Here is a 26,493-nt window from a genome sequence, read left to right as displayed (position 1 = left end):
AGCGCTAGCGCCGCGATGTTAGCAATCAATCTTGCCAGAATCATAGAAAAATCCTATGAAGAACTAGGAAGAGATAGTTTGGGTGGGAAACCAGTAAAACCCCAACTAACTGAAAATCCTGAAAAAACATTTATTAAAAATAATCTAAATACTCCGAAAAAGAGTTGGGATGGTAATAAACAACCAACTCCCAAAGAAAAAATATTCCAGTCCAGAGGAAGGTCTCCTCAACGAAGAGAAAGATCTCCTGACCGAGGAAACAAGTCTCCCCAGAGGGAGCCCTCTGAGAAAAGATACAAACCTTAGAAATAGGGATAATTTGAAGAAACCTGATGGATATCAAGATATTGATACACGTCCCTCTCGATCTTTTCAGACTTCCTCGCAGAAATCGGAAAGAAGAGGACGGTCAGAACACAGGGAAGAGCACATCAAGTCCAAAGACAAGGAACCTGCTCATCAAAGTAAAAAATTACAACTTTCAAGAAAGAAGGTAGCCAGTATTAAAATAATTAAACATGCCGAGGATACCGAGGACACAACTGAAAAATGGAGAGTGGGCCCAGACAATGCTAGACAGCGCAGCAGAAGTGACCATAGCTCGCAAGATCCTGATGAATCTTCTGGAGACAGTGGACACGAATGAATACATTCAAGTGGAAACTGCAGATACCAGAGTTAGCAAACCTCATAAAATATACGAAATAACATTACGTGTAGAGGGAGATAAGACTAGGAAAGTAAGGGGTCTCTTTTGGGATAACCTTTCGAAAGGCTATGACATCCTTTTAGCTGAGAAAGACTAGCCACCAGAGTTCGTCAGGGAGTGCCCTCATGGCGAAGAAATGATTATGCCTGCTTTCTCAAATCATATTTCAATTCATAAAAAATCCATATATGCAAGAAAATGGGCAGTAGCCCAAGCTCCTGCATTATATAAAAATCATGTAGGATGGGATGAGGACTCTCCTCCTCACAAAATCCAGTTAAAAAGTCAACCCTCTGCACAAAGGCAGTACCCAGTTAAACAAGAAGCTAAAAAGCAAGTCAGGGAGATCTTAGATCAACTTGAATACTTGAAGGGTGATTGAAACATGCACCTCACAAATGAACAATCCTTTGTTTCCTGTCTCCAAGCCAGACGATTCATATCGTCTAGTTTTGGACTACAGACACTTAAACTCATGTTGCAAAACATTTGCAGTACAAAATTCACACAGTGCAGCACTAATGAATAACATTGTGCGCAAAAAATACAAAACGATATTAGACATCTCTAATGGATTCTTTTGTCAAAACATTGCACCTGAGAGCAGGTATTTGACCGCGTTCTCAATAATGGGGTCACAAAAAAACTTCTGTCGACTCCCACAGGGATTCAAGAATAGCCCAGGATTATTTTCAGCAAGGGTAACAGAGTTACTACAAATATATGATGATGAGGCATTATCTTATGTCGATGACATATATCTCACAGATGATGACCTGGAGACACACTTGAAAAGAGTGAACACCATAATACTTGGGTTTGCAGCTTAGGGTTACAAATTCAACTTTAAAAAGTCACGAATTGCCCATCTAACAGTCCTGTTTTTAGGATATGAATTATCAAGTGAAGGCAAGAGCCTAGCAGACAGCTTCTTAGAGAAGTCCGCTGTACTCCAAGCATCAAAAAAGCTGAAGAACTTACAATCAATACTAGGTTTCCTGAATTTGGGAAGAACATACATTCTAAATTATGCGGAGAGGGTTAAACCTCTCTATGAATTAATAAAACCTGATTTCAAACCAATCAATTGGACTCAGAAACACACAGAAATTTTAAGATCATTGCAAACAGACATGTTAGCAAAAGCAAAATTACAACTCGCGAAAACATACGCAACCTTGTAATCCGAGCCATCCCAGGAAGATGCAGATTCACGTACCTGACCTTTAATGAGGGAGAAACGGTACCTATAGCTTACAAATCACACTTGTATACACAAGCTGAAATTAAATTCAGTTCTACTGAAAAAATTCTAACTGCGGTTCAGACTGCTGTAGCAAAAGAAAGAGCCCTAGCACAAGGTAAATGAATAATAATCGTAACACCTGTACCTGCCCTAGAAGCAGTAACAAAAGCAAGCATTCCTAATGCTAAAGCGCTACATCCGAGATGGATACAATGGGTTAATTATCTTACTGCAACAGACGTAGTATACAAATTTGATCCTAATTTAAAAACACAAGAATTTCTCCAATATGAATACGAATGTCCTCTGCCGACCGAAATCCTGCCTCTGGAAAATTACGGCTGTATAATATATACAGACGGATCAGCACAACCCACAGTTGGGGGTAAACAAGCTTACAGTGCTGCGTGCGCGATTGTTAAAGGTCGCTGGCGCCTTGGTAAATGCAGACCAAAAGTCACCAAAACTGAATCACTCAGAAACTGTTCAGCTCTGCGAGCTGAAATCAGGTCTTTAAAGATGGCGCTGGAAAATGCAGATCGTGAATTCCCGACACTAATAGTGTGCGATTCGCATTACTGCATCAGGTCTTGCAATAATGACTTGCAGAACTGGGTTCAAAACGATTACAAAGATGACACAGGTGCCACAATAAAGCATAAGAAGCTTTGGGAACAGGTAGTTCTTTTGCAGAAAGAACTACGAAAGACTCGCGTGATACATACACTGAGTCATCAATGTGATGGCGTTCACGTTGCAGGGAATTCATTGGCTGACACAGCCACAGCGGAAGCAGCTCAACAGGCTTCCGTAGCCACAAAAAAGCGTTCAGGAAAATACATAGACGGGGAAACCATGCTGGCGGTAAAAGCGTCTTCAAAAGGCGACTATGTAGCATTACCTGTAAACTATCCACTCAATAATACATACATAATTGATGCAAACTCCGTTCCTTTTGCTCAAACCCCTGGAGTGGGGGATAGAGTAATTCCAAACAGGAACAGGAGAGTCTTCTTGATTGAAGCGGCACACATGGGATTAGGTCTAAGGCACCAAGAGATCAAGGAATCTCTGAAAGAATTACAATCAGAATACTGGTGGCCGGGGATGAGCCTGCAACATTACAGATTTGCAATGGGCTGTCCAAACTGCAACAGAGATCGCAGTCGTGAACCGACCGGAGTATTGCCAGGACCCTTCTTTTAGATAGCATAAGGCTAACTATACGCACAAAACCAGCACGAGAAATGCGTCCCATTAATGTTTAAGATTAGATTCACTTAAAATGCAGACACCAGCACTCGGCTGACGCCAAAACTGTTATAAAAAGATTTGCGAGTCTTTATCGGCACATACACAATTGGCATGCTACATTCCGACCGGGGTCCTGCGTTTAGCTCTAGGGCTTACAAGGAGGCCATGACCAGCATGGGCATTGCATTGCGGTACTCTTGTCCCTTCCATCTTGAGGGAAATGCGGTAGTGGAAAGAAAAAACCGGGACATAAAGCAATCTATAACTGCGACGGTATTAGGTTTGGGTGATGGGTGGGTCCAACATTTAACAAGTGTCCAACGTAGTCTTAATAATCTGACAAGAAATTCTCAGAAAGGTCTCAGTCCGTACGAACTATTGTTCGGTACTAGAATCCATATTCAGGACCTTGATAGTCAGACTTCAGTGGTAGAAGAAAAATGCTTTGATATCAAAGACCGTTTGGCTGTTTTACAGGACTTAAATGAAACAAGAAAAAGCCTGAGCAACATAAAGTTAAAGCAACAGCCAACAGCCACTGAAGATAAACCACCTGTCCCAGCAAGACCTGTCTGGATTCCAAAGATTGGGGTTCTGGTGAGAGAGAAGATCGCGGTGAAGAAGGAATTTGGGCCTTCTTACAGAAAAGCAGTTCCTGTCTTAGCTGTCAGCGGAACAAGGTCAGTTGTACTACCGCCCCTTGCTGGTAAAAAGGAGAACCGAGTTGTATCCATCGACCTGGTAAAACCACAATCATGTGGCCAATAATAAGTAGTAGGCCCAGTGGACTCCCAAGAAATAGCAGAGTACCAAAATTTGCTACAATACAAGAGGTTCAAACTGAGAGACTAATAACATTTGATAAACCTGCAGTGAATGAAAAAGGACTATGCAACAAAGCCATGGAACTGATGCCTCTTGAAACCCAAATTGCAACAGTTTGTCAAGAAACACCAGTCTACAACGATGTGGCCTCAGACCATGCTAATGAAACAAAGACAAATCCAAAAGCAAATGAAAATTCGGAAGCAATTCCAACAATTGACAGAACTGCATCTGGCTACTTCATCAATGTCGATGACTTTTCTGATGATCCAAGTGAACATGAAGAAACGCCAGCAACAAAAACTTTCAAAGACAAAGTAACTGAACTCTTTCATCAACTCAAAGAAACCTATCTGATTTCTCCATGGATTGAATTTTGGATTGTGTTAGGTGTACTTTTCCTCCTGCTTTGGCTCATCATGGTTCTTTGTTTGGGAAAATTCATTGAAGGAAAATACAGTACAATGGACACAGCAAGTCAGAACATCAACTTCATCCTAAAGCCTCACAAATCATCTCACATCGAGAAAAGAGAACTATCATCAGTAAACGTCACAGCCAATCCAATACCCGGTGGGGTAGCATGGGACAAAACGGATTATGAAATCTATGGCCCAATTGAGCTCTTGAAATATCCACACCAGTTTAAGGTTTCATTAAGTGACTTTGTAAAACCAAGTACTATCTCTGATGATTGGGACTTTGAAAATATTAATAATATGATGTCAGATTTAGTAATGTCAGCAAAATTTACAGAACATGATTACTTACAGGGTTCATCAAATTATGAAGAAATGTATTGTTGTAATCACTTTGGTCATCACTATTTGCATAAATCTGCTCAACCTAGAAATGTTTTTAATTATAATCAATGGGAACATTGTGCAACTCCACCTAAAAGCAGCTCGAAAACATTTTATGAGAAATTCCCATACTTCTCAGGGTTTAACACAAGTGATGCAGAAACATTTTATTTCAAAATGTTAAATAAGACAGGCATGAAAACAATGCTTACAAATATTAAATTGATCTATTCTGAAACATTTTATGAAAAAATGATTACATTTGGTTTTGAATTCTGGAAAAACAACATTGAAACAAAAACCATCTGGGGTACAAAAGAATGGCAGGTCCAAGGTTTAGAAGCGTTATTTAGAGCCTGCATGATCCCAGAACAAATAATATTCTTGAATGATACCATTCAACAGACTACTTGTCTTGGCCTAGCTAAGATAAAAGACTTAAACAAACTGTCTATTCCAAAGCCCATACCTGATAGTAATAGCACTACAGACATGGAGATAGACGTATCCCATATTTTACACCAAAACAGAACACATCCTGATTGGAAAAAATGGTTGATCTTGCCCACAGACACAAATAACTGTCAAGATAGATTCCTGAACAAAATACAGGGGTTCAAAATGACCAGGCCAGACCCAAGATACTCCCAGAGACAACATCCAGGGATACTTACATCATACAGTGTAGGGAAACTATGCCTCGAATGGCTACAAAAATCCACACTGGCAGAAATTAGGCAACACTTGACTTTACTTAAAGACGGTGCTGTCTTGCGTGATTTCATATTGGGACCACGCAAACAGCGTCAAAAACGTTTCATAGCGGCCGGTATATACACTGCGTACAACGAAACTTGTAAAGTAATGCAAATTGAAACTGCAGAAAAAATACGAGAAATTGATCGTATTAATTTGGAAAAATCACTTTCTGTTGTGGACAATGGGTTAATGACTCTGTCCTCCAGAATATATTCACTGGACAGTATCGAATCATCTGCTATTGATATAATAGAGCAGGACTTGCTAATATTACAACATAGTCAGTCCCAATTACGTTCTATTGTACAGCTTGGCTGGACGTTGCAAAATCTGCATTCAGGCTACGTGCCATGGCGTTTAATCAACACAACGTCATTATTCTCTATCTTTAACCTTACTGATAAACAAATCAGTTTGGCACAAAAAGGAGCAGACTATACGATTCTGAGCATTGAAAAACTTGAGAGATTACCATTGACAATGTCAGAAAGACCTGTCATTGAATGGATAATACACGGAAAAAATACAATTCCGATAACACCTTTCCAATTTAAATATTGCCAAGAGTATATACCAGTGGGCCAGTATGAAAGGTTGGGTAAAGGGTACATCAAGTCAACATGGAAATTACCTTATACACACACATGTTACAGTGAAAAGAAAAAGGATGTATTTCTTAGTGGTAACAATTGTAAAAGATCACTAAGCAGTACACTTCTGTGTCAAGGTATTAACTTGCATGGGGCCTGCGAAGGGTCTTCGAATAACCTTTCATGCCACCTGCACGGCACTCCTGCAACACAGATAGAGCCATTCTTTAGACAGCTTTCTAACGGGAGCTATATTCTAATAAATGACCACAGCTGTTGTGGCATGGTGCCAGGGAAAGCCTATCTCGTGAGCGTGAGTTCCATGGTCACTTGCTGTATGCAAGTATTGTATCCTAACAGCACTCCAGACATGGAGGCGGCATGGCCTTATTTGAATATCTCTTCCATTCGAATTGATACTTTAAGCAGAATGAAGTCTGTTCTTTTACAGACAACTGTGCCTTTGACCTCGTCCAGAGAAACATATGATCTGCAAGTTGCAAGGACAACGGTAGAGATACATTCCCTTTTATCAACAAATTGCCCCGTGCATTTCGTAGAAATGCTAAGCCAAATCCTAAACATGTCAGATACCAGTGGCAGCGCACATGTATTTAAGACAATTTTTCCGGGACTGTTAACACCCTTCGAAACAGTTCTGGGCATTTTTCCCAATTTTGTCCATTCTGTCTTTGGCGGCCTACCTCTACTTTTGGGACTCGTGGCAGGAATTTTATTTTTGATCCTTCTGCTCCGATATGGCAAGCCAAGTCGCAGACAAGACTCCAGCAACGATGGAAGAAACGATCCTAGCTATACGCTATCGGGACCGCATAACTAAAGTCCTCAGATTAGCCCGGCTAAGAGATCTGAATATGACCTGGTTTCTTTCATTAAGACCTATCTGGCAAAATTGCATCTTACCTGTGCTTCGATGTATGCTATGCGGAGAAGAATGCGTGTTGAACGTCTGTCTTACACTACCATCAGCAGTACCAATGGATACAGATACTTTGCTAGGTCCTGTAACGGCTCATGCATCGTGTTGTCCCCAGCGGCTACCCATTCTGATCACGGCATTCGTTGAGACTTCACCACTACGAGTATGTGGCAGTGGAGTATGAGATGAGAGCAGCATCACGCAGGTACAACCTTCTGTGAGCATTGCTGATCCTGACATCTATGATAGCAATCATTCTCACACATGCACTGTTTCGGCATTTTCAAACTTGGTCGAACTTTCACCTGATGTCGTAGACCAATTTTTTGTGAGTCCGTCTGAAATGATGTTCTCCCCTGAATAGAAAGAATAACTTTTTAAGCAACAAGCACACAGCGTTCCCTGAACTCTGAATTCGGCCTTCAGCTTTGATAAACAAAAAACTACTGAAAACATTTGGAACTATTTTTTCCGCTGAAAGCGAAATAATTTTTTTCCACTTCCAAAATATTTACCTTTTTCTGGCACATGTACTCTGCTTAAAGTAGAACTATTCTTAGAGAACAGAGCTTCTATTTTAGGAACTCAAGAGACAATATATTACCTCAGCCTATAGCACATGTACAGCATTTGTATTAATATGTGATGGAATGGTCTCGACCTTCTCTTCTGTATTTCATGTGTAATTTTCGCAATTCATTCAGTTGATATATATATATGCAGTTTTTTAACTGAATGATACCACTGCTTGAAAAGCGTACAGTACCAATACTAATTTTTCGTGTATTTACCATATACTATTTCAAATGCAAATTATGTATTTTGGGGTGGGTTGGAAAACACATGCACCATTATATGTTTACTATTGCTTAGTTTTAGTAATGAGGGACATAAGATCGTGGAGTGGGTGTTGTATTTCTATCTAGGACCCTAATTCGAGATTCCTAATTTATGCCCTTATAAGGTTATAATAAATATTATCCTTATAAAGGCATAAGAATCATATCCATATTTAGTCGTAGCCGATGCAGTCCAAATTAAGCAAGGCTACTTCCCCAGACTCCTAGAGAGTACATCGTGTTCTTTAAACAAAGCAAACCTCCAGTAACCTGGGAAATCCCCATGCTTCTGTTTTGATTTGTCCTAGAACTCCTGTGAGCACTGAAAGAACGGCCAGTTCTTAGTGACATCTTTATTGACGTCTAATGTCCAACCTTACGTCAAACCCGGCACCTTCCAGGTACCTTCCAGGTATAAATATACCAACGTTGCCTTAAGCAAACACACGGTGGTTTGGAGCAGAGCGGCTATCTACTTGCCCGAGAGCCCAGCTGATGCGAGAGCCCACGGATGCAGCCCCTCCCTTTTGACGCACTGAGAGAGATGCTGTCTTTTTCTCCAGCCGAGAAAATCCAGCTCCGGATGTTTTCAGCCGCCCTTGCGGGTTGCTGGGATATCAAGTCCTGAGAGAGAGATACCAGACCTCCTGCTTTCTATTACCCAGGTACGGAGATGACTAAACCCTTGAAGAGAATTCTTGATTCAGATTCTTGGCAAAACCAACTTAACTTAAACTGCTACTTACTTAATCCTTCCCACGTAATAGTCTTAAGTCAGGTACACCGGGGTAGGCGTATTTAGAAGCACCAGTTGAGTACGTTAGTCAATGTATTTATGTATATATATATTTTATCTATTTTAAAGTATCATATGGCTAAGAAACCATATCAATGCTTTTACAGTATTATTTTATAATACTCCTTTTACTGTACGCAGTTTACTTTACTATAAGTATTGCAATTGTGGCAATTCATTTCTCTTGCATGAGAAAGAAGACTGCTCAATAAATAACACCTTTTATTGAAAACGCCCGTCTCTCTATTTCTCTGCACTCTGGTGAAACTAAGTATGCACAATTGAGTGAAATAGCTGTCTATTGTTTTCACACGACTCTAGAGATACACTCTTATTCTGAGGGAGCAAAGTTGTCATGTTTTATGGTTGTCAGAAGCTAATCCCTTCTTGTCTATCCAGGGAAGTTAAACTCCTACTTGTTTATTCGAGAAAGTTTCTAATGACCTCGGAGCTAGCTGGCAAAACGAATTAAGTTTAATATAGTCAGTAGAGACCTAGATGACCTCAGTCCTACATCTAAACTGCTGTTTATATTATTCCAATGCGCAGAGCCTATTGGGAAGATAGGAACTACACTACAGTACGGCAGTAAAACCCTGGTCCAACATGAGTGAACCAGCAATGCATGAGTTCAGTAAAACCCAGGTCCAACAGCAATGCACCAGCGATGCATCAGTTCACTAGTGAGGTCTGGTACAGCAGTAAAACCCTGGGCCAGCAGCAGAAGCCCAGTGATAGCAATGACAAGTTGCAGCAGCACATGTTTGCATCAGTAATGCGCTGGTGCAGCAGGCATTCACAAATGCAGCAGCGATTCTCTGGTGCAAAAGTGATGCATAGATGCAGCACTGGTGCGCAGGGACAGCAGTCATGTCCCAGTTCATGCTAGCATTGCTTCAGGACCTACAGGTCCTGCAGGGATACAAAGGTTCTGCAGTAATGTGAAAGTGCAGCAACAATATACAGATTAGTAAGAATTCACAGGTGCAGCGACGATGGTAATCTACAGCACTAATGTCCAAGTTTAGCAGTGCAGTTCAGTTGTAGATATGACATACAACTGCAGCAGTAACAGCCTGGTGTGCACATTTGCAGCTGTGATGTCCAGGTACATGAGCTATTCCCCGGAGAAGCAGCAATGTGAAGATGCAGCCGTAGTGCCCAGTACACCAGTCGCACACTGATGCAGCAGTCACGCCTTGCACAGTAGCGATGCTTCAGTGGCGCACTGGTGCACAGGTGCTGCGAAAAATCCTCACTACTTCCAGGATCCAGAGGCAGGTCATTTTTGCTTTGGTAAAACAGTAGTACCTCAAAGATGCAGCAATTCTTTGACACAGGCGCAGTGCCCTGATGCACCATTGATGGTGCTGGCATGGTAGTGAAGCTTAGTGCAGCAGTGGCCCACAGGTAAAGCAGTACTACAAAGGTGCAGGATTTACACACAGGAAGATGTGATCCCGACATGCGGTACTGGTGTCCAGGTGCAGCAGTGACGCACAGATGAATCAGTGGTGCCATGGTGCATGAAGTACATAGAGGTGAATCTTTGATGCCCTTGTGCAGCAGGAACCCTAAGTCGAAGCAGTGATGTACTTTTGTGGCATGGGCACACAAGTGAAATAGTGATGCCCTGGTGCCCATTGACAGACAGATGCAAAGCAGTGACACCCTAGTGCAGCATTGACACACAGGTGATGCAGCGATAGTCTGTGCAACAGAGACACACTTGTAAAACAGTGACATCCTGGTGCAGCAGTGACAAACAGGTAATGCAGCGATAGTCTGTGCAACAGAGACACACTGGTAATACAGTGATGCCCTGGTGCAGCAGCAGGAGAAAAGTAGGAAGCAGTGACGCCCTGGTGCAGCAACAATATACAAGTGAGAAGCAGCAATGCCCTGGTGGAGCAGTGAGGCACAGGTGAAGCGGCGATGCCCTGGGCTTGGCCACACAAGTAAACAGGTGAGAAGCAGTGATTTCCTTCTGCAGCAGCAGTGTGGTTCAGCAGCAGTGTACAATTGAGAAGCAGCGATGCTCAGGGCAGCAGTCCAGTCCTGTACAGGTTAGAAACAGTAATTCCCTAGTGCAGCAGTGGTGTATAGGTGAGAAGCAGTAATTCCCTAGTGCAGCTGTGGTGTACAGGTGAGAAGCAGTAATTCCCTAGTGCAGCAATGGTGTGCAGGTGAGAAGCAGTAATTCCCTAATGCAGCAGTGGTGTGCAAGTGAGAAGCTGTGATGCCTTGTTGCAGCTGTGGTATTAAGGCGAGAAGGTGGTGCCCTCGTGCAGCAGCAGCATACAGGTGAGAAGCAGTGATTCCTTGGTGAGCAGGAGCATACAGTTGAGAAGCAGAGATGCCCTGTTGCAGCAATGAGACAAAGGTGAGGCAGCCATGCATAGGGCAGCATCAATTTACAGGTGAGAAGCAGGGATGTCCTGATGCAGCATTTGTGTAAAGGTGAGAAGCAATATTTCCTGGTGCAGCAGCGGTATACAAGTGGAAAGCAATAATGTTCTGGTGCAGCTATGGTATACAGGTGAGAAGCAGAGATATCCTTGTGCAGCTGTGGTGTAAAGATGAGAAGCAGTGCTGCTCTGGAGCAGCGGCAGTTTAAAGGTGAAAAGCTATGAAGCCCTAGTGCAGCATCAGTTTAAACGGCAGAAACAGTGATGCCCTGATTCAGCAGTGTTGTAAAATTAAGATGCAGTGATGCCCTGGTGCAGTGGTGGTTTAAAGGTGAGAAGCAGTGATGCCCTGCAGTAGTGGTGGTTTAAGAGGGAGAAGCAGTGATGCCCGGGCTTCAGCATTGGTATATAGGTGAGAAGTAGGGATGCCCTGGTTCAGCAGCGGTATATAGGTGAGAAGTAGTGATGCCCTGGTGCAGCAGTGGTGTAAAGTTGAGAAGCAGTGATGCATCGGTGCAGCAGCGGCTCAAAGGTGAAAAGCAGTGATGCTCTGTTGAAGCAGCGGTTTAAAGGTGAGAATCAGTGATGTAAAACACACGAGAGGTACCAGAAGTCTGAGAATAGAAAGATAGATGGAACCTAAAAGTGTCCCATTTTATGGTCAGACCACAAAGTTGATCCAGAGAAATAACATTGTTATACCAAAGAACATGCGAGAAAAAATATGCGAGAAAAAGAGAAGATACAAAATGTGAGGAAAGAATACCCATCAGCCCACTCATAAGTGGAATCTCGTCATCTGGGTATGTTTGTGTTGAAGGATGGTGTCCTGTAGGCTCCTCCTCAGAAATAAATTTCGAGGTTACCTCATATCGGACCCGATGATCAAACATTCAACCAACAGATGGCAGTAAATGAGCGGGAGGGGCAAGAAGTTGCAGTGCTCAAAAGAAGAAAAGAGAGGAAAAATGATCCACGTGATTTAAAAATACCTACAATGATGTCATAAGAAACTTTATTGGGTCTGACCATCAAAGTGGTATGGTTAAAAAGCAGTATACAGATAGCATGCAAGGAATTGCTACCCACCAGATATGTTATTCGGTCAACATGTTTCAGCCTCCAAAGCGGCTTTCGTCAGGACCTTTAAGGTGCTACTGCAACACTTACTTTCAATGGTGTGATATGTGTTCTACACCCGCTTTCCAAATTAAAAAAATATATTTTTGGAGTATCTTCTCCTGTATATACAATGTAGGAAACAAAAACAAAACAGGATTACAAGTATACATTTTGTGTATCCCTTATCTCTGTTTTGGATCCATGTTTGCGTAAATGTTTGCTTAAATATTTAACACTCACCCTAATTGCAGGGAGAGAGAACCTCACCTCACCTGGCAACTGCTCAGGGTAGAAGGAGGCCACGCACTGGAAATAAACATATGAATCTAAAGTTAAATCCAGAGGTAATCAAAAAAAGGGGGTTACAAAGCATCTTTACTGGTGATACAAAAGGAAAAAATGGCATGCGCAGGTTTGCAATGCATGAGGAAAAAGCGCCTGGCTGGAAATACTGCCTTGGCTAAACTGAGCTGTCTGCAAGGTATAAAAGGGAGCAGCTAAATAACCAAAAGCCAGGGACCAAAGGCGCCAAATCCTATGCTGACCCATGATTCTTTCAAAGAAAGAGATCTAAATAGCGTCTATCTGAGTAGAAAGGTAGCCGCAGTCACTAACCTCTCCGTCGTTGCCTCGGGGTAAGTACTGAGCCGAGGGGGAGGCGGTGATTGCCAGTTTTCCGCGGCATTAAGTATGCCAGATAGCGGACCTGAGAGGGAACTGTCCCTGCCAGGATCTGATTGGTTTACACAGTATGTGCAGTCCGAACCAATAGCAGCTGACCATTTGGCCACACCGCGTCAGACAGAGGAACCAAACAGGGCGGGTGGCTCAAGCTTCGGTAATAATTGACAGCGCATCGCTAGCTCCGGAGTCTGAAGCGAGCGGCCTTCCAGGAAAACTATTCGATAGGAAATGCTCAACCAATCCGGGCTTGAATTGTTAGTGTGAAAAAGACCAATAGGACCGCGAAGCTGGAAACACTATCGTTTCCAAAGCGTGGCAGTGTCAACAAGTACAAGTAGCGGACCTTGGAGGAAACTGCTATCCCAGACGTCCTGATTGGTTGGCGCATGGATGCCAGCTAAGCCAATCAGCAGCATCCATTCACTTAGTCACGGAAATGCCCGCCTTCTATCTGAAATAACGCCCGTTGTAAATCGCTGGTGTAAACAACTACCCACAAATGTGTAACTCGGCTGCTCTGATATTGTCTGTGCCGGCGCACATAGTTTTAGTTTTTAGGCAGTTACGAGTTATCACACGTCGCATCGCGACACACAAGTTAAAAGTAAAAATAAAACGGTGTACAATTGTCTAATGTAGTGTGACAAAAATGGTTATCTACACTGGCAAATGGCGATCAGGGCATTTTAAGGGAGCCCGAGATTTCTACATACATAATGTGGTCTCATCATCATCGGGCCAAGGTGTGGATTCGTGTGTGGGGACCTCCATGGCAAAATATTGTCGAGGCCAGGCAAACCAAGGATGGCCTATAAACACACGGAAACACACAATAAGCCAGAATAAAAGCTTTGGCAAAGGCCAGTGGATGAGTGTCAATCGATGACACTTATACAGTGTGTTCACTATCTTATTAGTTGGAGACTGTAAAGGTTTACAACGAGGGCTATTATGTGTACATAGTGGATAGAGGGGATACCCTTTGATCATGAACAACAAGGGGGTATTGTTAGCCTTTTTCAAAAGCATCAAATCATTTACAGATGTCGTCAGGTGTATGCATGTGTGCACTCAGATGTACACTCACAACTGCATCCATGGGATGTCATCGTTCAATCCCTCCGTATCGCTACGTAATTTGTAGACCCATCTTTGCTCTTTCCTTAATAGAAAGAGGGACACATCAGTGACATGACTTGGTATGTATGGTTGTTCCAAGACAAGCCACCGTAGATCGTCGGGATTGTGTCTTTTGTCAAGGAAGTGTGTAGTGAGACGTGTAGCCTGCTTTTTGCGCCTCATTGTGCTCTTATGTTCTTGGATGCGCAATTTCACTTTTCTTGCGGTCATTCCTATATACCTCAGACCGCATGGGCAGGTAATCTGGTAAATGACTCTCTCACTGTTGCAGTTAGTATGGCGTTTTAGTTGCCATGGTCGAGTAGTACCGATGTCCACTGCAAGAGTCTTTGTGGTTTGTGGACATACTGAACAGTTCCCGCAAGGATAATGTCCTTGCACTGGTGGAAGGTTCCAAAGGGTGGGCGTGGCTTCTCCCACTTCTTGTCGAGGTCTTGTATGGACCAGTGCGTCCTTCAAGTTGTTACCTCTTTTAAATGAGAATAGTGGTACAGGAATGTTCTCACCTGAGCTGTTAAGGATACGCCACCTCTTTCTAATCATCTTCTGAATCTTAGAAGACGAGGTGTTGTACGTGGTCACACATACCAGTCTGTCCAAGGGTGGTTTCTTGACTGGAGGTTCCAACAAAGCTTCGCGATGGTTATTCGCAGCCCGTTTCAAAGAAGTACGAATCAGAGTGTTCGGGTAACGCCGCGCCTTCAACTTAGTGGAGAGATCTTTTGCTTTCAGGTGGAAATCTGTCGTGTTAGAACAATTCCGCCGAACCCTCAGGAACTGCCCAAACGGGAGGTTTTCTCGGAGGGAACGGGGGTGATGGCTGTCAAATCTCAGAAGTGAGTTGCGGGCCATCGGTTTGCGATAGAGAGAACTAGCCAAATGCCCTTCTTCTGGAAAGATAACAAGATCCAAAAAAGGAAGTTCTGTCCTACTGTACTCTAGAGTAAACCTTAAAAAGGAATTCTGACCATTCAACCACTGCTGAAAAAGCAAGAGGGATGGTACATCGCCGCGCCAGACGACAAGGATGTCGTCGTTGTACCTCTTCCACATCATCAATTGTTAATGATGTGGGTTGTTGTTAGTGAGTACGTGGTGCGTTTCGAAGCGGTGGATGTACAAATTTGCCAAGCTGGGCGCAAATTTGCTGCCCATTGAAGTTCCTGATATTTGAAGAAACAGGGAATCTTCAAAGGCAAAAAAATTCTCGGTCATGGCAATTCTAGCCAATTCCATTACAAAATGAATGGGAGTTGCCAAGTCAGAAGGGAAATTCTCTAGTAGTTCTTGTACAGTTTGCAACGTTTCAGTCTGAGGTATACATGTATACAACGATTCGACGTCAAAACTGGCTAGTATGTCTGTATTTGCGTCGAAAAGAACCTCAGGTAATGTACGTAGAACGTCTTTCGTGTCCTGAAGGTATGTTGGCATTGTTTTGACAATGGGACTCAGAAAGACATCAACAAAGGTTGACAAGGGTTCTAACAAAGATCCAATGCCCGAAATGATCGGACGACCCGGAGGTGGTCTGGTCGGTTTGTGAATCTTTGGGAGTGTATAGAAATAAGGAGTGGTAGGACACTTGCAATCACCGCCTCCCCCTCGGCTCAGTACTTACCCCGAGGCAACGACGGAGAGGTTAGTGACTGCGGCTACCTTTCTACTCAGATAGACGCTATTTAGATCTCTTTCTTTGAAAGAATCATGGGTCAGCATAGGATTTGGCGCCTTTGGTCCCTGGCTTTTGGTTATTTAGCTGCTCCCTTTTATACCTTGCAGACAGCTCAGTTTAGCCAAGGCAGTATTTCCAGCCAGGCGATTTTTCCTCATGCATTGCAAACCTGCGCTTGCCATTTTTTCCTTTTGTATCACCAGTAAAGATGCTTTGTATCCCCCTTTTTTTGATTACCTCTGGATTTAACTTTAGATTCATATGTTTATTTCCAGTGCGTGGCCTCCTACCCTGAGCAGTTGCCAGGTGAGGTGAGGTTCTCTCTCCCTGCAATTAGGGTGAGTGTTAAATATTTAAGCAAACATTTACGCAAACATGGATCCAAAACAGAGATAAGGGATACACAAAATGTATACTTGTAATCCTGTTTTGTTTTTGTTTCCTACATTGTATATACAGGAGAAGATACACCAAAAATATATTTTTTTCATTTGGAAAGCGGGTGTAGAACACATATCACACCATTGAAAGTAAGTGTTGCAGTAGCACCTTAAAGGTCCTGACGAAAGCCGCTTTGGAGGCTGAAACATGTTGACCGAATAACATATCTGGTGGGTAGCAATTCCTTCCATGCTATCTGTATACTGCTTTTTAACCATACCACTTTGATGGTCAGACCCAATAAAGTTTCTTATGACATCATTGTAGGTATTTTTAAATCACGTGGATCATTTTTCCTCTCTTTTCTTCTTTTGAGCACTGCAACTTCTTGCCCCTCCCGCTCATTTACTGCCATCTGTTGGTTGAATGTTTGATCATCGGGTCCGATATGAGGTAACCTCGAAATTTATTTCTGAGGAGGAGCCTACAGGACACCATCCTTCAACACAAACATACCCAGATGACGAGATTCCACTTATGAGTGGGCTGATGGGTATTCTTTCCTCACATTTTGTATCTTCTCTTTTTCTCGCATATTTTTTCTCGCATGTTCTTTGGTATAACAATGTTATTTCTCTGGATCAACTTTGTGGTCTGACCATAAAATGGGACACTTTTAGGTTCCAGCTATCTTTCTATTCTCAGACTTCTGGTACCTCTCGTGTGTTTTACTGTTGAGTTGGGGGACTAGGTACTAGCTGGTCTATAAAAATATTTCCCCTTGGACCCTCCACTACCCTGTTTTGTTTTTTGTCTTACTGTGCAGCTCAGGCTGCGGGTCCCTGTTCTAAAACAAGTGCACTAGTTTGTTAGTGTACAGTGCATCTTCATTTGGTGATACGATGGCGGACTTTGGCGGTCTGGGTTTTGACGATGAGATTCTTTCTTCTATTCTATCTGAGAATCCAAGTATGTTAGACCAGATTCCCACCCCAGTTCCTGTGACGGTGGGTGATTGGGAAACGGTATTAAATCTAAAAAAGAGCCATTCACGCACCATTATACATGGACAGATTATGGCGGAATATTTGCATGGGAAATGTTCACCTACAGGCCTTATAGTTACCAACGCGCCCAGGCTTTTTCTAACAGATAAGGCCTTTATCAAAGATTGGTCCTTAATAGCCTGGCGCTGTACAAGAGACTGGCTGATTTTGATTATCACCACGGCTAAAAGAATTGCAGATGCCATTCTAGTAGAGATACAAATCCTAGAAGGACAAATTAAGACTACGTTAACAACCAAGAAATTTGAGAAACAACAAGAGGACTCTAACAAAGCCAATAAGGAGTACAAGGAACCTATCTTTTTTGCCAAAATAGAAAAATTCAAGAAAGATCTGGCCAAGTTTTCACATGAGAAGGTGTATCCTTACACTAGTGATAACTATACCCCTACTGACTCCAACAAACCTAAACACACTCTAGGTTCTTCGTATGCAACATCATCAGACACCGAATCTTCCGGCTCGGACAATGGAGACACTAGCCAGCCGAGAGGAAGAGGCCGCAATAACCGACCAAATCGGAGATACAATGGACGTGGGAACATGTATCAAACAGGATCATGGTGGCCACCAGCCCCCTGGGGTTATCCCCAATTTCCACCACCCATGTCTCATTACCCTATGCAGCCTCAGTATTTTGACAACCAGGCTTTTTTGGGACAGGGCCGAGGTTGGAACCGAGGCAGAAGGAGAGGTCAGGGCCAAGGCCAAGTACAATGGGCAGACAATCAGGACCCCTCAATGACTCACAACAAACGCGGTCAGTAAGAACTGGACCTCAGAAAACTGAGGACTTGGTAGTGAATTTGAGTAGCCGGGTGATTACCCCCACTGAACAGGAGGTTTTAAACAGAGGTCTTGGCTTCGTTCCCACCAATAGTGGTGAACCCTTCCTGATAAGAGGAGAAATCGAACGATTCTTTAGAACAATCAGGTTACACTATTTTTTCAAAAACAAAGAGGACGACACACTGCTTGAAGACACGAGCACAGGGTTGAAAGTGAAATCCACCTTTATGCCTCTACTCCAAGAAGTACCGTCTAAAGTTGGCACCTTTGAGGCAGCGGTACTACAAGATCTCAAATCGATCGATTTTTCAAAAGATGGCCACTACCAGAATCTCTCTAAAAGAGACAGAGTTGCCTTAGATACCCTCTCGAAAGACACTGAAATAGTGATCAAACCTGCAGACAAGGTGGGTGCTATAGTAATTCAGGACACTACTGACTATCGGGCTGAGTGTCTAAGACAATTAAGCAACACACAGTTCTACACCCCCCTAGTTGAGAATCCAACCACAAGACTCACCAATGAAATTAAACATTTGGTGGAAGAAGCCAGCGCAGAAGGCTGGATCACTCCACAAGAGGCTACCTTTCTAGTTACCAAGTGTCCTACCACTCCTTATTTCTATACACTCCCAAAGATTCACAAACCGACCAGACCACCTCCGGGTCGTCCGATCATTTCGGGCATTGGATCTTTGTTAGAACCCTTGTCAACCTTTGTTGATGTCTTTCTGAGTCCCATTGTCAAAACAATGCCAACATACCTTCAGGACACGAAAGACGTTCTACGTACATTACCTGAGGTTCTTTTCGACGCAAATACAGACATACTAGCCAGTTTTGACGTCGAATCGTTGTATACATGTATACCTCAGACTGAAACGTTGCAAACTGTACAAGAACTACTAGAGAATTTCCCTTGTGACTTGGCAACTCCCATTCATTTTGTAATGGAATTGGCTAGAATTGCCATGACCGAGATTTTTTTTGCCTTTGAAGATTCCCTGTTTCTTCAAATATCAGGGACTTCAATGGGCAGCAAATTTGCGCCCAGCTTGGCAAATTTGTACGTCCACCGCTTCGAAACGCACCACGTACTCACTAACAACAACCCACATCATCAACAATTGATGATGTGGAAGAGGTACATCGACGACATCCTTGTCGTCTGGCGCGGCGATGTACCATCCCTCTTGCTTTTTCAGGAGTGGTTGAATGGTCAGAATTCCTTTTTAAGGTTTACTCTAGAGTACAGTAGGACAGAACTTCCTTTTTTGGATCTTGTTATCTTTCCAGAAGAAGGGCATTTGGCTAGTTCTCTCTATCGCAAACCGATGGCCCGCAACTCACTTCTGAGATTTGACAGCCATCACCCCCGTTCCCTCCGAGAAAACCTCCCGTTTGGGCAGTTCCTGAGGGTTCGGCGGAATTGTTCTAACACGACAGATTTCCACCTGAAAGCAAAAGATCTCTCCACTAAGTTGAAGGCGCGGCGTTACCCGAACACTCTGATTCGTACTTCTTTGAAACGGGCTGAGAATAACCATCGCAAAGCTTTGTTGGAACCTCCAGTCAAGAAACCACCCTTGGACAGACTGGTATGTGTGACCACGTACAACACCTCGTCTTCTAAGATTCAGAAGATGATTAGAAAGAGGTGGCGTATCCTTAACAGCTCAGGTGAGAACATTCCTGTACCACTATTCTCATTTAAAAGAGGTAACAACTTGAAGGACGCACTGGTCCATACAAGACCTCGACAAGAAGTGGGAGAAGCCACGCCCACCCTTTGGAACCTTCCACCAGTGCAAGGACATCATCCTTGCGGGAACTGTTCAGTATGTCCACAAACCACAAAGACTCTTCCAGTGGACATCGGTACTACTCGACCATGGCAACTAAAACGCCATACTAACTGCAACAGTGAGAGAGTCATTTACCAGATTACCTGCCCATGCGGTCTGAGGTATATAGGAATGACCGCAAGAAAAGTGAAATTGCGCATCCAAGAACATAAGAGCACAATGAGGCGCAAAAAGCAGGCTACACGTCTCACTACACACTTCCTTGACAAAAGACACAATCCCGACGATCTACGGTGGCTTGTCTTGGAACAACCATACATACCAAGTCATGTCACTGATGTGTCCCTCTTTCTATTAAGGAAAGAGCAGAGATGGGTCTACAAATTACGTAGCGATACAGAGGGATTGAACGATGACATCCCATGGATGCAGTTGTGAGTGTACATCTGAGTGCACACATGCATACACCTGACGACATCTGTAAATGATTTGATGCTTTTGAAAAAGGCTAACAATACCCCCTTGTTGTTCATGATCAAAGGGTCTCCCCTCTATCCACTATGTACACATAATAGCCCTCGTTGTAAACCTTTACAGTCTCCAACTAATAAGATAGTGAACACACTGTATAGGTGTCATCGATTGACACTCATCCACTGGCCTTTGCCAAAGCTTTTATTCTGGCTTATTGTGTGTTTCCGTGTGTTTATAGGCCATCCTTGGTTTGCCTGGCCTCGACAATATTTTGCCATGGAGGTCCCCACACACGAATCCACACCTTGGCCCGATGATGATGAGACCACATTATGTATGTAGAAATCTCGGGCTCCCTTAAAATGCCCTGATCGCCATTTGCCAGTGTAGATAACCATTTTTGTCACACTACATTAGACAATTGTACACCGTTTTATTTTTACTTTTAACTTGTGTGTCGCGATGCGACGTGTGATAACTCGTAACTGCCTAAAAACTAAAACTATGTGCGCCGGCACAGACAATATCAGAGCAGCCGAGTTACACATTGGTGGGTAGTTGTTTACACCAGCGATTTACAACGGGCGCTATTTCAGATAGAAGGCGGGCATTTCCGTGACTAAGTGAATGGATGCTGCTGATTGGCTTAGCTGGCATCCATGCGCCAACCAATCAGGACGTCTGGGATAGTAGTTTCCTCCAAGGTCCGCTACTTGTACTTGTTGACACTGCCACGCTTTGGAAACGATAGTGTTTCCAGCTTCGCGGTCCTATTGGTCTTTTTCACACTAACAATTCAAGCCCGGATTGGTTGAGCATTTCCTATCGAATAGTTTTCCTGGAAGGCCGCTCGCTTCAGACTCCGGAGCTAGCGATGCGCTGTCAATTATTACCGAAGCTTGAGCCACCCGCCCTGTTTGGTTCCTCTGTCTGACGCGGTGTGGCCAAATGGTCAGCTGCTATTGGTTCGGACTGCACATACTGTGTAAACCAATCAGATCCTGGCAGGGACAGTTCCCTCTCAGGTCCGCTATCTGGCATACTTAATGCCGCGGAAAACTTGCAATCACCGCCTCCCCCTCGGCTCAGTACTTACCCCGAGGCAACGACGGAGAGGTTAGTGACTGCGGCTACCTTTCTACTCAGATAGACGCTATTTAGATCTCTTTCTTTGAAAGAATCATGGGTCAGCATAGGATTTGGCGCCTTTGGTCCCTGGCGTTTGGTTATTTAGCTGCTCCCTTTTATACCTTGCAGACAGCTCAGTTTAGCCAAGGCAGTATTTCCAGCCAGGCGCTTTTTCCTCATGCATTGCAAACCTGCGCTTGCCATTTTTTCCTTTTGTATCACCAGTAAAGATGCTTTGTAACCCCCTTTTTTTGATTACCTCTGGATTTAACTTTAGATTCATATGTTTATTTCCAGTGCGTGGCCTCCTTCTACCCTGAGCAGTTGCCAGGTGAGGTGAGGTTCTCTCTCCCTGCAATTAGGGTGAGTGTTAAATATTTAAGCAAACATTTACGCAAACATGGATCCAAAACAGAGATAAGGGATACACAAAATGTATACTTGTAATCCTGTTTTGTTTTTGTTTCCTACATTGTATATACAGGAGAAGATACACCAAAAATATATTTTTTTCATTTGGAAAGCGGGTGTAGAACACATATCACACCATTGAAAGTAAGTGTTGCAGTAGCACCTTAAAGGTCCTGACGAAAGCCGCTTTGGAGGCTGAAACATGTTGACCGAATAACATATCTGGTGGGTAGCAATTCCTTGCATGCTATCTGTATACTGCTTTTTAACCATACCACTTTGATGGTCAGACCCAATAAAGTTTCTTATGACATCATTGTAGGTATTTTTAAATCACGTGGATCATTTTTCCTCTCTTTTCTTCTTTTGAGCACTGCAACTTCTTGCCCCTCCCGCTCATTTACTGCCATCTGTTGGTTGAATGTTTGATCATCGGGTCCGATATGAGGTAACCTCGAAATTTATTTCTGAGGAGGAGCCTACAGGACACCATCCTTCAACACAAACATACCCAGATGACGAGATTCCACTTATGAGTGGGCTGATGGGTATTCTTTCCTCACATTTTGTATCTTCTCTTTTTCTCGCATATTTTTTCTCGCATGTTCTTTGGTATAACAATGTTATTTCTCTGGATCAACTTTGTGGTCTGACCATAAAATGGGACACTTTTAGGTTCCAGCTATCTTTCTATTCTCAGACTTCTGGTACCTCTCGTGTGTTTTACTGTTGAGTTGGGGGACTAGGTACTAGCTGGTCTATAAAAATATTTCCCCTTGGACCCTCCACTACCCTGTTTTGTTTTTTGAGAATCAGTGATGCCCTGATGCAGCAGTGGTTTAAAGCAGACAAAACAATGATGTCTAGGTGTAGCAGCAGTGTAAAGGTGAGAAGCAGTGATGCCCCTAGATAGTCCCCATTGAAAGCTACATTGCTTCTGATGCCAAAACAGCACTCTGCACCCAGCCGCCCCAGTGCCACTGAGAGTGCATCTTTTGTTCTGGCCTAAACCCCCATTTGCCCTGAGCTTAAGTCCAGGGGCTTTGCTCCCACAACCCAATGGCCTGCTCGTCAGCAGCCTCCAACCGGATGCCCCCTATCCCCCATTGGATAACATTAGGCCTCAGTACTTTGCACCCGGCTGCCCTAGTACTGCTGAGGGTGCAACAAGAGTGCATCATTGGCCCTGGAGGACCACTGACCTTTAAACTGTAACACTCTTTTTCTCCATAGGATACCATTGACTGTTTTTCTAAGAAAAGAGTTTCTCTAAAAGTGTGGACATGGGAAATCTAAAGAAATTCTTTAAAATTGTACAACCTAGCAAAAACTATTTTACTTACCTGTTTTTAAGAAATGTCCTAGTGTAGTATCCAGGTATACTACATTGTGTAAGAAAAGTAATAACAAAAGTAACTTACCTGTAATTTCCATAAAAAGCCCATTCAAAGTATATGTACTGTTTCTACAAAGCATTGCATTTCCCAGTGACAATACTGTAAGTCAAAACAAAGTGCATATAGAATTTCAATTCAAACTATTTACAAACTGCATTACTACTGTCAAGTATGCATTGCTTACCTGTGCCAGGCTTGCTTGGTTCTAGAAAATAAAATAACTAAAATAATATTTTTTTACAAAACAATTGGTCTGAAGTGTGTATGAGAAATCACATGCTGACTGAGTGTGTACAACAAATGCTTAACGCTGTCCTCTGATAAATCCTTACTGCTCGACCACACTACCACAAAGGTGCTATCAAGCTTTACCTCTGCCTACCTTGGGGGTTCCACTGGACTCTGTGTATACTATACCTCACTTTGGTATAGTATATACAGAGCCAGCTTCCTACATGGCCTCTCCGTCCAATTCAGCCATAGCTTAGAGTGTAAGAAAACAGCAGTGAAAGGCCTGCATTGTGCCAGCAGAAGCATTTAGAAATGCCTGGGTTCCTGCTGGAAGTATAGTGTCACAAGAAGAGACGAGGTAACCAGGCACTACTGGAATGAGGCCATGTCTGGCTCCAAGGTCAGAGACCAAGCAGCAGCGACAATAAAGGAGAAGGCAGCAGGAGCACTAGCCAGTTGCGTAACATAGGCACCCGTAGCACCCACGGTGTGGGGGGGGGGATGACTCCAAGGGCCCTATCAGCACAATACTCTGGCTGGAGAGCTCCAGATTGAGTCCCAAGGGGCCCCTTCTATGTATCCTGCAGGAAGGCCCCCTGAAGTTTCATTACGCCACTGGCTACCCTTTCTCTTTCAGCCGGGCTTTCATTCGCGGTGTCGGTGAGCAGCGTGCAGCCTCTTTCTATCACTGTGCCTACCACCACATATCTGTGGACTTCATGCTTTGTCACAGGGCTCACCTCATGTCCGATGACTGAGCAGTCATAGATGGAGCAGATTTCATCTGCAGTCAGGCATTGTTTTATTTTTTGGTGCTTCAGACAGGCTGCATTTAAATTGCCACACACATTTTGGTGCAGGTTAAAAACATGGCACATGAAAAACATGAAAGTGAGGCCTATTCAGTCTGAAAATGCTTTTGCTGAATTAACATGTGTTTTTTTGCAATGTAGAGAAAAGTGGCCTTTTTACCTTTGAAGATTAATAGAATGTGTTTCTCTCTTCCCAGCTCATCCATGTAATCTAAATTTACTATTCCTGTCTTAATAGACTTTGACTTGTTGCATATTTTGATAAACATTTTCAGTTAATAACACCTCTTTTTATAATGTGTGTGAATTAACAAATGCACCAAACACTACACAGGTGACTAAATGCTTTTTTGCATGAAAAGCTATCTAAAACATTAAAGCATGTTGTTGTGTGCGCTGTAGTAACTGTGTGTGCTTTTAAATTTTACACTAAATGCATGAAAATGCTATGTTGCACATTTTTTTTTGCATGTTGTACACAAATTAGAAAAAGCAGCTTTATACTAATAACTTGGCTAGGTAAACATTTATAAGGGGTATTAGTATGGAAACATAATGGGCTGATGTACATGAAATTAATATTATCTTTGTGTTTGTTTTATTTTTGGGGCCTACACAAAACATGGCTGCCTGTGAATCCATCAAGGCTATGGCTTGCAATTTAATGAGAAGAGAGCATGCGCAGACTGTGGCAGCTTTCCTCATGACAAGAAGTGAAGGACATCTTGAACTGTAGATTCTTGTGACTGTGCCAATGTACCAGTTAGTTAAAAGTATCCATCTGACTGCACTGTGGAAGGAAGGAAGGATGAATTAGAATGAAACATTTTTCCTAGTAAATGTTGCAAATGTTTATAAATGTAGTTATTCATGTATGCTTCTTTTGTTAAAACTGGTAAAGTCAGGATTTTAGAATGAGTCAGGGGAGTGAAAACTCATGCCATCATGATTGACCAATCACGTACAGGTTTTCCTGAAAGATGCTACATCTTTGTGTAGTCTGCCAATAATTAGAGTATAAAATAATGTCCTCTCTGGATGGAGGCTGGCTGTCTCAGCTCAGCTGGCTTCTATGGGTTAGGTACGCGAAACGTCCCGGGAGATTGCTGAAGGGGAGGTGCGTCCGAGGAGAGTCAGGGGGAGGTTTCTTGCTTCTACGTCATATCTTGGCACTGCAGGCCACATTCCATTGAGGTCTGGTGAAGGGCGGGCTGTCTCCCTCCTTTTTGCTCTTTAGACACAGAGATGCACAGAGCAGCAACAGATAGAAAGGCTCTTTAGATTTAGATGCTAAACTTTGAGTTTATGCTTTGACTAAATAATTAGGTCTGAAAAGATTTATTTGATTTATGCATTTATTTCTCTTAATGGGAGATTTTTGCAAACTATTTATTTATTGATTAGCTTTGCAAGACTATTTTTCTTAGAAACTCTTTAAGAATTGTGACTGAAATTTTGCGCCACATTTTCTTTCCTACATGTAATGCTTATATGCAGACTGTAATGTGTTCTGTATTATTGCTATTTTTCCTGTTCTCCAAATTCTGTAACCTGATTGATATTTTACTAATGAATAAAGGGACAGAGAAAAACTTAACTTTTGACTAGAAAATAAAACCCTTTAAATACTCAACAAATCTCTTTATTGGCTTGAATAATAGTTACATTTTTGACTCTTCAGGTTTATTTAAAATCTCCTGAAGGTAATACATGGTATGAAGGGCCCAGCACCTTTTGAGCGGTAAATTAGAGGTAGCATGAGGGTTTTGCCTTGAGAAGCTACCAGAAGAAATTACCGCCCCATCAGTTTTTGGTAAGCAGAGGATGGTTCATTATTGATTAGTTTGGTGAATAATGATTATTGATTTCACCATCAACTATTCAACTAATGGATCATTGACCTTAAGAAGGGAAATAAAATAATTGCCCAAGTTAGATAAATGTCCAAGTCCTGATTCCTGACTCCAATGCTCAGAACCTGAACACTGGCAAAGCAGTACTGGAAGGTGATGCAAGAAGTGGTGTGAGTATCAATAGGGTTGTGAAATGTTGTTAATATGCTAGCATGTATTTTTGAAGTGTTGAAAATATTAAGTTTTTTTTATTGTTGGTGACATTTTGCTCATTTTGAATTGATGGTGTTATTGATTATATTGGTAATTTCATAGGACATAATTTTTTGGTTATTGATGACATGTTTTAACTGTT

This window comes from Lissotriton helveticus, chromosome 5_1 (genome assembly GCF_964261635.1).
Source record: "Lissotriton helveticus chromosome 5_1, aLisHel1.1, whole genome shotgun sequence".
NCBI classification, from domain to species: Eukaryota; Metazoa; Chordata; class Amphibia; order Caudata; family Salamandridae; genus Lissotriton; species Lissotriton helveticus.
The sequence above is the reverse complement of the archived record's forward strand: the minus strand, read 5'-3'. Positions refer to the sequence as shown.